We start from the raw sequence: 12353 nt of genomic DNA on the forward strand, positions 1-12353 counted from the left end.
CTGTTGTGAGTGCTTTGTTAACTTATCAGATCCTCCCATCAGGAGCAATCAGGGCACAAGAGGTTAAGTGACTTGCTGTCTCTGGGTTCCCCGAGACAAGCATTCGAGTACAATGAGTTGATGGAGGACGGGATCCCGGGCAACCCTGCTAGGGGAGTGGGGAGGAGGGTTGGGGAAGGCACAAGGCAATAAAGGGTGTGTTAAACCAATCACGCACTTCTTATCCCTCTGGAACTCTGCACAGCGCTTGCCCAGAGCTGTCCCTGCAAAGGGCAGGGAGCCGGGGTGTTGGTTGGGGGCTGCTTCCAGAAGCATTCATTCCCCAGCACTTCCAGGTGCTCCAGCAAAAAAAGCCCTTGGACTGAGAGTTGGAGGTGTTTGAGGAGACTGGCACATCACAGAGCTGTGGATGGGGCTCGACAGCTGCTTAGTGGCAGGCCCAGAGCCGAACCCAGGTGGTGTTTCCTCACCCAGGCGCCCTGGGGGTGAGCCCAGCTCCGCATCCCAGGCAAGCAGAATGGGGGGGGGGTGGCTCAGACGGGCAGGCAGGGCACCCTAACGCCTCTGTCTCGGATCACTCTGTGTCTCTGAGTAGCTGCCCTGACTCCCACACTTGAGAGGCTTGGCTGTTTGAGGCTCCTTCCTGCTCTGAGATCCTACATTGTGTGCTGGAAGTGATGGGGAGCTCACTAGCTCTCAGGCAGCCCGATGTTTGTTAGAAATACTCCCTTGTGCTGAGCCCAAATTGCTCCCTGTAGCTGCCCATGTCACGCAGTTCACCGATGGAAAAACAGCTCTAGAGAAGAAAAGTGATTTGCACACAGAGTGGAGGGGAGACTCAACTGGTTTGGGGACGCTGGAATGGACAGCTAGACAGAGACACCTCCCACCTCCTACCGGGACCTAAATCCGCCCTCCCAGGCTCAGAGAAGCTGGAGAAAGAAAGACTGGCCCCTCGTCCTGCTTCTCCCGCTTACTATAGGGAGGGAGGAAGCAGAGAGGCCACAAACCTCACCAGTATTTACTGAGCGCCCCTGTGTGCCAGGCAGGCACTGTGCTGGGGCTGAGAAGTGAGACAAGTGAGGCCCCTCCCCTCCTATCAGCCGGGGAGACAGATATTAAACAGACAAAAGGAAAAATCCCAAACACTGAAGAGTGCTATGAAGAAAGCAAACAGATCTGAGACGGAGGAGCTAACAGTGCTCTGGGAGATCTGAGGAGGTGACATTTGAGCTGAGCCCTCAGTGACTGGATGAAGCCAGGCTGAACTAGGAGAAGAGCAACCTGGGCAGAAGGTAGAGCAAGTGCAAAGGCCCTGAGGCACAAGGAGTTTGTTGTGATCACAGTACAGAAAGATAAGATACAGTGACGTGAGCCAGGGACGGTGTTGGGAGGTAAGGTTGGGTCATGACAAGGACCAGAGTAGGGAATTTGTATTTTGGCTGAAATGCACATTAGCTCCACCCACTGAGAAAGCCGGTCCATTAAAAACCAGTCTTGCATCAATCTCCCCAGTCCCAAAACATAACCCGCCCATGAGCAGGAACCAACAAGAGGAAGTGGAGCCACTTGGAAGTGTTCCTCCTATGGGACTCTCACCCGCCTTGCTGAAGGGACAACTGAGATGGTTAAAGTCCTCATGGCTGCCCCTCTCACCATGGAGCAAAGGGACTAGCACCAGGAGTGAGGTAATTCGCCCCAGGCAACTGTTGGCTGCCAGGGCCTTCCTTGGAATTTTCATGACATAGGTCCCGGGTGTCCATGCACTAGTGTCCAAATTAGTTAAGAAACCCCAAGGGGTCTTTGGGGCACAAAGCCCTGGACTGCTCTGGTCCTCTGTGTCCCTTTTATCTTGCCTGTGCCTTAGTTTTCTCGTTTGTGAAACAGGAAAGAGGAAATACTGACGCCGGTCTCCATTAGCATCACCTTCATCATCTTCATCTTCATTGCTTGGGTTTCCTCCAGCCTGGGTGGGGCACAGGAGGAAGAATGAAAAGGAACAAACAGCTTGGAAATCTAGAAAGCTCAGCCCTGACCTCTGCTCTGGGCTTCCTCCTCCAAGCCTCCATGACACGGTCTCTGATGGCTACTGCTGCCTTCAGTTAATCTTGTTTCAAATTTTTCAATCTTTTAATGTTTTAATTGCATAATACATATAACCTAAAATTTACCATTGTAGGCATTTTTATGGGCATTTAGAACATTCTCACTGTTGTACAATCATAGCACCACGACCCACCCCCAGAAATATTTTTTCATGTTGCAAAATTGAAATTCTTTACCCATTAAACACTAACTCCCCTTCTCCCCTTTCTTGGAAGCCCCTGGCAGCTGTTCTACTTTCTGTCTCTATGAATTTGACAACAAGCAGAATCCTACAGTATTTGTCCTTTTATGACGAGCTTATTTGATTTAGCATGATGTCTTGAGGGTCAGCCAGGCGGTAGCATGCAACAGAGTCTCCTTCCTTTTCTAGGTGGAATATTCCATTGTGTGTATGCACTACATTGTGCTTATCCATTCATACATTTGCTTCCACCTTTTGGCTCTTGTGAATAATGCCACTGTGAATGTGGGCGTACAAATACCTGTTGAAGTCCCTGCTTTCAATTCTTTTGGGTATATACCCAAACCGCTAGGTCCTATAGTAATTCTGTTTAATTTTTTTTTCTTGAGGAGTTAGGCATGTGCTTTTATAGTTCGCTTTTTTTTTTTTTTTTTTCACTTAACATTGGCTCATTGGCAGTTTCCCACGGTGCTTCATAACCTAGCCGGTCTGATTAAGAGTGGCATCCTTCCGCATAGGATGTTGTCCATTCACCTTGGAATTGCCATCCACAAACACAGCAGCTCGTGATTGGCCAGTCTAGAGCTGTTTATAGGGCATCGTAGAATCCAATGGCTCGTCACCGGTGCAGAGTCAGTCAGTCCTAGGAGAAGGAGGCTCCCTTGCCTTCCCCAGGCATCATGATCGTTTACTAGTTTATTATAAAGGATTTTGCAAAGAGTGATGAAGAGATGCACAGGACGAGGTATGTGAGAGGGGGCGCGGAGCTCCCATGCCCTCCCCAGGTGCACCACCCTCCAGGAACCTCCAAGTGTTCCACTACCAAGAAGCTCCCTTTGGTTAATCCTAACACGGGGACAGGGGAGCTCTCTAGCCTGTGTCCTCCCTGGGTCCCCTGCACTCTTCCTGGCAGTGGTCCTGGTGATTCACTCCTGCACCCACCCACTGAGCAACTTCTCCAAGAGGCAACTGTTAAGGCAAAAAAAATCTCAGAATATAAGCATGGATCAAAGTTTTCTTTTGGATTTGCAGGAAGGAAATCAGAAGAAGAGAGACAGAACGTTGGTTCAAAGAACAATCTTAGGAAGGGATTTTACAGTCAGTTCAAATGAATGTCTGGAATAGCTCTGTCCGGCAGATCTGTACACTGGGATGGAAACGTGTGGCTCGTGTAACTGAGGAGCTGATTTTTAAATTTTACTTAATTGTAGTTAATCAATATTTACATTTATTTGTATTTATTTATTAAACACTTGAACTTTATTTGCATGTACCTTGATCAATTGCCTCGGGGTGGAGGGGAGAGGGAAAGATCTGGAAAGATGGAAAACGAAAGAAGAGGAACAGACTGCACCGGAAGTTTACTCCAAGAACCACAGGGGGTGGGGGGGGCCTCGTGGATCAGGTGGGCGCAACCCGGACCTGCCCCCGCCCCGCAGGGAGTGGGCGGGGCTGTGGGCGGGGCGAGATGCTGGTGGAGTTTCCCCTGCGGGGGCTGGACCGGAGGGCAGGAGGGCTGCCCCCCGGGTGGCGGCTCCAGGGAAGGCTGGGAGCGGACTGGGCCCCCCAGGGCAGGCCTCGGCAGACCCCGGGAGGCCTCCAGAGGCCTTGATTGTGGGGTCCCTCTCCCCGCCACTGTACTCCCTAAGACCGCTTTTGTAAAGATTGGAAGGGGGCAGGGCAGTGAGTCTGCTTTAATTTTTTTTTTTTTTTTTTTAACAAAAAGGAGCTCATTGCATTTTTCCGATTACCAAATGAGCACGTGCAGACCTTCTATTCAGAGAAAACCTAAAGGTACAAAGAGGAAAGTGAAAAACCACCGGAAATCCCATCCCCCGCCCGGCACCTGGCAGCTTGTGGGCGGTCACAAAATGAATGTTTTTGGAGGAGTAGTATCTCGGTTAACGTCCGGTTGAATAACCTTTCTGACAATATTTTCCCACGAAAGTTAATTAAAAAACAAAAAACAAAAAAAACCCCAGCAAATATTTGCTCCCACCGCAAGGGAGGTATGAGCTCATTGGAGTGGCCCGTGATGTGCAGCGCAGCCGGGATTCGAACCTGACTTCTAACACCCTTGCATGTACCCTTGGCCCACGTTCTTTTTCCATTTTAGAGCTCTGAACAGTGAGACTCGGAGGAACGAGGGCTCTGCACCCACCCTGCCTCCTTAGATCCTGCCTTTGCCGATTCAGAGCTGTGTGACGGTGGGCAAGGTGCTTGACCACTCTGGGCCTCAGTTTCCTCCTGGATGCAAGACACCTAAGTACCCTGCGTGCCACTGTAGTGGGGTGAGGAGCAGATGGCATGATGGGGCAAGGCTGCTCCTGTGCGGCAACTGGCCTAATGGCGGTAGCAGGGTCATGTCAAAATCCCACCCATTTCCACGACGCTTATGGACGAGCCAGGGGCACCTGCCTGTGGAAGGGGCGGGAGGAGGAGGTCAGCTCCTTGGTCCCTGCTGCCCCCTGGTGGCCATTCGGCCCCAGCGCCCGCCTCCGTCCCAGCGGCTCCAGGTCTGGGAAACTTGGCCCCGGAGACCCCGCCCAACTGATCCCACCTGTCTTTCATCTCTGCAGTGCTCTGACAACCCCTCTAGCACCTGGCAGAGGAGCCTGGTGTGCATGAGACATTCAGGGCGCTCCAAGGTCCGGCTGTGTGGTGCTGGGCCAGTACACAACCTCTCTGTGCTTGCTTCCTCATCTGGAAAAAGGGAATAATAATAATGATGGCACCTACCTCATAGAGACGTCATGAGAATTAAATGTTACTACACCTGAGGCCCTTAGAAGAGGGCCTGCCCATAGTTAACGCCTTAAAGTGTTTGCTAACATTATTATTATTATGTTAAGACTAAACAAGTCTATGGATCCTGTTTGAGGCCAGGGTATAAAACATAATTAAAGGCCCGGTGCAGTGGCTCACACCTGTAATCCTAGCACTCTGGGAGGCCGAGGCAGGTGGATTGCTTTGAGCTCAGGAGTTCGAGACCAGCCTGAGCAAGAGCGAGAGCCTGTCTCTACTAAAAATAGGAAAAAAAAAAGTTGGCCAGGCAATTAAAAATAGAAACAAAAAATTAGCCAGGCATGGTGGCACATGCCTGTAGTCCCAGCTACTCGGGAGGCTGAGGCAGGAGGATCGCTTGAGCCAAGGAGTTTGAGGTTGCTGTGAGCTAGGCTGATGCCTTGAGCCTAGGCAACAGAGTGAGACTCTGTCAAAAAAAAAAAAAAAAAAAACATAATTAAAGGAAATAATGACCTTCTAAATGTAATGTTACTTTATGGCAAAAAGGCCAGAATGGAATGACAGAAATCCAAGACAAACATTGTCCTGATGCCATGATCCCATCCACTTGTGTTTGCGTCTGCCCACGTCGCTTCTGTGTGTTGCCTACACGCAGAGTGAATGTTTGCATATTTGCAGTTTCAAATCGTGCATAGTTCTCACCACACATATATATAGATATCCCTGGAATTTTTCTGTCGTCTTTTCCTCTTTTTCCCTTATGTCCTTCCATGCCCTGCCTTAAAGGACCTTGCCCAGACTCTATTTCTCTCCTCCCCATGGACTCAAATTGCTGAGCTTCCAACAGGTATTTGCAGAAAAGGAGAATGAGACAGAGACAGAGATGCGGTGAGACAGAGAGACAGAGACTAAACCGATTCCAGCTCCAACCACAGAAAGACCTCTGACCCGGCAGCCACAGACTGACTTCTGATTCCAGCCACAATCCGACTCTTGTCCCCAGCCACAGAAAGACCTCTGACTCAAGCCAGAGACTGATTCCCGACCCACACCATTGACCTATTCGTGATCCTGACCACAGACTAATCTTTGACCCCAGACCTCTCACTCTGGCCAGCCTGATCACTCACTTGTATATACTGACAACCACCCTCTGCAGGGTCCCACCTAGGAACCAGCATTTTCTGATTTGCTTGAGTTGGTCCACATAGCTGGGCTGTTTGTCCTTCCTCTCTGCCATGGACCCACAGGGGAAGCTGGCAGTTCTCCACTTGCCACTTTCCTTTCTGCTGTGGATGTGATGTCTGGTACTTGGGCAGCCATCCTGTGACCATGAGGGGACAAGCCTGGAGATGAAAGACAGTGTTCTGAATACAGCAGAGTGGACGAAGAAAAGGGCCTGGGCCCTTAATTATGTCATCACATGATCAAACCAACCTCTGGATTCTTAAATAAACCGTGAGTGTGCTTTTGTTTAAACCACTGTGGAGTTTCTTTTGTAGCCATAAAGCAGCCTTAAAGATTGTAGGCAGAATAATGAACTCCCAAAATGTTCGTTTCCTAATCCCTAGTATCTGTGAACATGTTATGTTACGTGGCAAGGGGGAATTAAGGCTGCCGATGGAATCAAGGTTGCTCATCAGCCGACCTTGAGACTTAGAGAGAGACCGTGCCGGGTTGCCTGGGCCCAATATAATCACAGGGATCCTTATAAGTGAAAGAGACCCGGGAGGGTTAGAGTCAGAGAGAGACATGAAGATATGACGCTGCTGGCTGTGAAGATGGAGGAAGTGGCCAAGGGAAGCAGGTGACTGTTAGGAGCTGGAAAAGTCAAAGAGAATACTAGAGTCCCCAGAAGGAACACAGCCCTGCTGACACCTTGACTTTTAGCTCAGTGAGACCAGTTTCAGACTTCTGACCTCCAGAATTGCAAGATAATAAATTTTTGTGTTTTAAGCCACTAGCTTTGCAGAAATTCGTTGCAGCAGCAGTAGGACATGGATCTACAGATGCATCCGTGCGTCCGACCTTAAAATCTGCGTATTCCTTTCCTCAAGCCTCCTCCCCACTCCCCACCCTCCCATTCTATTGGCACTCGATCGCCACTTCCAGAAGATTCTGCCAAGTCCCTGCCCATCCCCTAATTCCACCAGCACCCACCCTCTGTTGTTAGAATGGACGGGGAGGGCAGATTCGAAGGCTGTGCCACCAGTGCAGTGTCCCACGGTGCCACGCTCAGAGGGACCCCACCCTTCAGTGTGATATTCTGAAGTCCCCATCCTGAAATTCTTAATTTTATCTCTGAGTTTGTGCTTTGTAGGGGAGTTCGATGGGATTAGGGAGCATGAGCTAAGGTCTTGGAGTCTCAGCTCACACGTGGTCCCTCCTCCTGCCCCCTGCCTGCTTCCCTGGGACAGGCTCTCAGCCGCCCCCAGCACACCAGGCCCTGCTCAGCCTCCCCTTCCACCTGAAGCCGGTCTGGGCGCAGGTGCAGGGAGGGGCAAGGTCAATTGCTCACCTCTTGGGATCTTGGGGCGGAGCGTGGTGGCAGTGGTCCCTGCCTCCGGAGTGTCTGTTGGGCAGCCAGAGGCCACAGCCAGGTCTACTCCTAATCCAGGCACCACCAGTCACCAGCTCAAATTCTTGACCCTTTTTGAAGAAGGTCTGCATTTTCATTGTGCACGGTGCCCTCAAATGATCTGGCTGCTACTGCTGTGAGGTCAACCGTTCTCTTCAAGGGTAAGTCCTCCTCTCCCTCTGGACCCTAAAACACCATCACTCCCCCGTGTTTTCAGCCTGTCACCATGCACGTCTGTTCAAGTTCCTTCCATCTTCAAACAGCCAAAGCTTCGCTCCACCAACTTCTCCCCCCGCCCCCCGCAGCCACAGCGCTGCAAAGCCATCTCCTCCCGGGAGCTCCACTTCCTCCCTGTGCCCCACTCCCCAGTGCTCTCCCTGCAGAATCTGCCCGCCTGACTCTGCATGAAACTGCTTTCACTGGAGCCAGCAAGGTCTCGGTTTCAGTCCTTACCTCTCTGCAGCGCGAGCCTCTCCTTCGCTCCTGAAACTCGGCCCTTCTTGGTTCTCCTGCCACTGGCTGCTTGCCCCTGCTCAGTCTCCTTTCCTGGGGTCTTCTCCTCTGCCCTCCCTTAAACATTGGGGTCCTCGGGGCCCCTCTCGGGTCCTCCTCCTCCTCCCCCTCCTGTGCTCCCCTCCCCTCCCCACCCTCTGTTTCCATGGAGTTAACTACAACCTGCACTAAATCTGGCGTGGACTTTCATGGGGCAGGGACTGTGTAGCCCAGCACCCAGCACAGTGCCTGGCACAAAGAGTGTGCTCCATAAACATTTCTTCAGTGAACGAACGATGTCTTCTAATTACCTCTCCCCAGCCCCGATCTCTTGCCTGACCCCCAAAGCTACAGCCAGCTGCAACTGGGCACACCTCAATGTCCACGTCTCCCGCCCGGGCACTGCACATGCGCCGGCTAGCACGTGCCCGCCCACCGTGCCATGTGTCGTGTCATACAGCGTAGACCATTAACTCCTTCATTTCGCATCTCTCGTCAGGTGGCCCACATCTCCCTCCCTAGACGGCAGACTCCCTGGGGCCGGAGAGTTTGTTTCTTTGGTTTACTGCTGTATCCCAGGACCGAGGACAGTGTCTGGTATACAGTAGGTGCTCAACAAATACATCCTGAACAAATGAATGGGTCTCCACAGAGATGCTGCCCCATCTCAGACTCAGTGGGCCTATTAACACAAGGGCTCTTTATCGCCCGCTCCACACTTCCTCCTGGCCCTGGTCTTGGTGGCTAAAGCCAGAGGCCCACCTCCTTCTTCCCTGCAGAGGTCCAGGTGCTGTCACTGTGCCCCTGGGACCCTGCTTTCCAGCTGCTGTGCTCGGTCGCTTGGCCTCCCCATTTGTTTTCTTGTTTTCTTTCTTTTATTTATTTATTTTTTTTGGAGACAGAGTCTCTATCTGTTGCCCCGGCTGGAGTGCTGTGGCGTCAGCCTAGCTCATAGCAACCTCCAACTCCTGGGCTCCAGCAATCCTCCTGCCTCAGCCTCCCGAGTAGCTGGGACTACAGGCATGCGCCACCATGCCCAGCTAATTTTTCTATTTTTGGTAGAGAAAGGGTCTTACTCTTGCTCAGGCTGGTCTTGAACTCCTGACCTCAAGCAATCCTCCTGCCTTGGCCTCCCAGAGGGCTAGGATTACAGGCGTGAGCCACCTCACCCGGCCAGCTTCCCCATTTGTGTGGCCTGGGTTTATGCCAATAGCTTCTTTCTCCAACACTGCCTGCTCCGGGACAAGGGCCATCTTTGTGACCGTGTCCCTTCCCTGCTCACAGTGGGACACGTACGCCTGGGTCCCTAAGATGATTTTGGGTGGCGTGTGCGCATGGCAAGCTGAGAAAGTGATTCCTTTTTCAGTTCTCTTTCTCTTCTTCTGATTAGCCTTCCATGGGCTATAGTGTTTGGCTGGAATTTAGTAACTCGGTTTTGGTTTCATTGTATTTGCTTTTATAGTTCCCTTCTATTTATGATAAAGGATGCTGTTTTTTTTTTATTAGTGATGGTGTTAGTGTTTCATTTGAAAATAAAGGTATTTAAATAAAACAAGTAAACCAATATGATGGAGAAAAAATGTAAATATGGCAGAAATAATTTGTGGCCGTGTGCATGGGGGTAAGAATTTGGGAAACACTGGTCTATAGGCCAGTGTCCAAACCTCTTTGCAACCTGGCCCTGGTCCCCTCACTTCTCATGTCTTCAGACACCATGACCTGACCACCTCTCAACACGGTGACCCAGCCACCATTCCCAGACCACACCATGTGATGCCAGACCCCCAAGCCTTTACGCATGTCTGTCTCTAGGAAGCCCTCCCCTGCCTCTCCCAGCGGGACCCTGCAGTTCTGCCTGCTCCGCCTCTATGCCCCCTTCTTCTGAAAACATCAGCTGGTGTCCTCAGGGGACAGTCTCACCCCACTCTCAGTTCATGTAGCTTCCATGGAACTGATCTGACTCCCAGCTTTCCAATAGGGCACATGACTCAGGCTTGGCCAATCACAGCATTCCTTCTCCACTCTATAGAGTGACTGGTTCAGGGACAGGCATAGAATTAAAACTGACCAGTGAGAGCCTTTCCTGCTGCCACTGTTGGAATCATTAGGAAAAAAGATACTGTCTTTCCTTTGCGCTTCATAAATTGGTAGGTTCTAAGTCTTAACTCCTGAGAGCACCCCCCATTTTTGTACTACTGAGGCCCACTCAGTCTGCTTTGGAATGAGAATAAAGCCAATACAAAAGAAAGCAGATCCCAGAAGCAGAGCCCTCCAACCTGAAGAAATTATTTGAACACCTGGATCCATCCATGCCTGAAACTATATCCCTAATTTTTTTTTCAGAGATAAGATCTCACTCCCATCACTCAGGCTGGAGTGTAGTGGTGTGATCATAGCTCACTGCAGCCTCAAACTCCTAGGCTCAAGCAATCGTCCTGCCTCAGCCTCCCAAGTAGCTGGGACTACTGGTTTACACTACCATCCTGGGCTAGGTTTTCTTATTTTTCATAGAGATGGGGTCTTGCTATGTTGCCCAGGCTGGTCTCAAACTCCTGGCCTCAAGCCATCCTCCCAAAGTGCTGGGATTACAGGTGTGAACCACTGTACTTGGCCTTTAACGATGACCCAATAAACCCATTTTTAAAAAGCCATTTCTGTCACTTACAACCACAAAGCTGGTTGAAACATATGCTTAATTTTTATTGAGACAAAATTCACATAACATAGAATTCAGCTTTTTAATCACTTAAAAGTATATAATTCAGTGGGTTTTAGTATGGACACCATGTTTTAGTACACACATCACCATATGTAATTCTAGAACTTTTTTATCACTACCTCTCCTCCAAAAATTCCCTGACTCATTAGTAGTCATTCCCAATTCCCTTCCCCTGATTCCCTGGCAACCACAGTAGATCATCAGTGGGCATTTCCCTGGGATCCCTGCCCTAAACACTGGGCAGAATTGTTCTCTGCTTTGTGTGTCTGCTTCTTTTATCACTTATTGTAATTGTCTGTTTTATTTTTAATAATGGAACATTTCAAACATACAGAAAACCACTATGCATGTGGTTTTCTGTATGTGTCTGTGTGTCCCCTGTTAGACTCCTTGACAGCAGGGACTCAGATTTATTACTTTTTCTGACCCAGCAATGTCCATCCTAGGGCCTGTCCCAGGTGATGTGCTCTGGAAAAAACAAAACATGAGCAAGGACTCATTCCCAGTCCTGGACTAGACCTAGACATAAAAATTCTGACCAATGTTTGTTGATTGGCTGACTGACATCGTTGGTAAACAAACCCACCATGGACAACACTCTTGTCTTTGTGTGTAAAGGGCTAGAGGGAGCAGAGGAAGGATGTTAGCTGAACCGATCACTTCCCACACTCTGACATTTAATTAAACCCAGAACTAAACTTACAGTTACTTGCTATATCTGGGTACCCCCCAAAATTTCCCCAAGCTGCACCTACTTCAGATGCTTAGAGGTAAGCATTAGTGGGGAGGCAGCGCGGACCGGGGTTAGTGGGCACGTTGACTTCTCTCTGTCTCAGTTGTTCCATCTGTACAATGGGGCTAAGAATATTAAATACCTTGCAGGGTCATAAAGGATTAAGTGAGTGAATATTTGTGAAGCACTTAGGACAGTGCTGGCTCATTTAAGAAGTCTGCTAAACAGGATGCTTCTGCGGGGCCAAGCCAGTGCTGCCTGAGATCACTAAGCTGTCGCACACGCCATTTCCTCTGCTTGGAAATAACTCTTTTCCACCCCTCGCTTGCCGCCTCATTCCATTACGTTTCTGCTCAGATGCCACCTCCTCCAGGAAGTCCTCTGGCTCCCCAGGCCTTGGCTAGGTGCCGCTTTTCCAGTCTCCTTAGCATCTGAGCGTCTGTGCCTCCCCATCGTCATAGACAAGAATGGTCTTAGACACCAGGCACAGAGTGGGTGCTGAGTTCATGAAAGAACAAATCAGAACACGCGTATAAGGATGAACGAGAGGTTTTGTTCTTTTTCCCCCAGCCCTTCTAACTGGGACTCTTTGCCCTGCTGCAGGGACCAAAGCTTTGGATCTGTCCTCCTTGTGTCTATGGGAAGCAAAGGTGTGCTGAGTCCGCTTGCAAGAGCCGAATTGCTCACCTTCAGCTCTGTGTTCCCCGATACCACGCTGGTAGCTTGAAACTGGCCATGCTGGGAATGTTTACACCACAGGAAGCAGCAAACACCACAGCATATCGGGTTTTTGGTGTGC

The sequence above is a fragment of the Lemur catta genome, chromosome 2, assembly GCF_020740605.2.
Source record: "Lemur catta isolate mLemCat1 chromosome 2, mLemCat1.pri, whole genome shotgun sequence".
Lineage (NCBI taxonomy): Eukaryota > Metazoa > Chordata > Mammalia > Primates > Lemuridae > Lemur > Lemur catta.